Source organism: Octopus bimaculoides, chromosome 20, assembly GCF_001194135.2.
Source record: "Octopus bimaculoides isolate UCB-OBI-ISO-001 chromosome 20, ASM119413v2, whole genome shotgun sequence".
Lineage (NCBI taxonomy): Eukaryota > Metazoa > Mollusca > Cephalopoda > Octopoda > Octopodidae > Octopus > Octopus bimaculoides.
The window spans coordinates 9,921,676-9,922,754 of NC_069000.1; positions in this window are offsets into that span (position 1 = coordinate 9,921,676).

Here is a 1,079-nt window from a genome sequence, read left to right on the forward strand (position 1 = left end):
ATGCTGCAGTCAACCCTGCCAATCATCATAACAAAGCAAGCGGGGTGAGGTGGGGTAGGGGTGAAGCGTGCTCGAAAATAGCAGCCAAACCACCCTCACATTACCCCGTATTGTATTTTTAAAAAAAACGGGGTCGTTATGATTGTACAGGGTGTCCACAAAGTCTGGGTACATGGGGATTAACACATACTTTAAGAAATTATCATTTCTTATATTTAATTGTTTACGTTATGATTTTATTTACTCCATGTACCCACATAGGGATTAACACATACTTTAAGAAATTGTTATTTCTTATATGTAATTGTTTATGTTACGATTTTATTTACTCCATGTACCCAGATTTTGTGGATACCCTGCAGAATGTTATTGACTTTATTTTGATTACGAAAGAATATTTATTTTATTTACTGTGTTATGCGTATTTACATATCATCTGTCTGTCTCTCTGTCTCTCTCTGTCTCTCTGTCTCTCTCTGTCTCTCTGTCTCTCTGTCTCTCTCTGTCTCTCTCTCTTTCTCTGTCTGTCTCTGTCTCTGTCTCTCTCTCTTACGCATACATCCGCTAAGCATTCTTCGGGTGATCTGACTATATACGTCCTTTAGAAAAGACCCTACAAAACATCGGCAACACCACCGCCGCCACCATCCCCTACACTACCTCCACCACCAACTAATGCTGCAGTCAACCCTGCCAATCATCATAACAAAGCAAGCGGGGTGAGGTGGGGTAGGGGTGAAGCGTGCTCGAAAATAGCAGCCAAACCACCCTCACATTACCCCGTATTGTATTTTTAAAAAAAACGGGGTCGGGACGCGGTAGATATTGTGTTCTTGAGTTCCCCGCACAAAAGAAAAAAAAGGGAAACACAAAAACAAGAAAAAGGGAAAGATGGGATGATCACAGCTAAAATGACTTTGATCGTATGTATGCCTATGCTCGATCAGGGCTGACCTTGGGCTAAACAAGAACGACAACAACATCGTCTTAGGTTTGTGCATGGTTGACGGTTTTATCTCTGCTGCCATAAAGATAATAGTTACCCTTTAGACCTTTCTCTACCCTTTCTCTACCCTTTC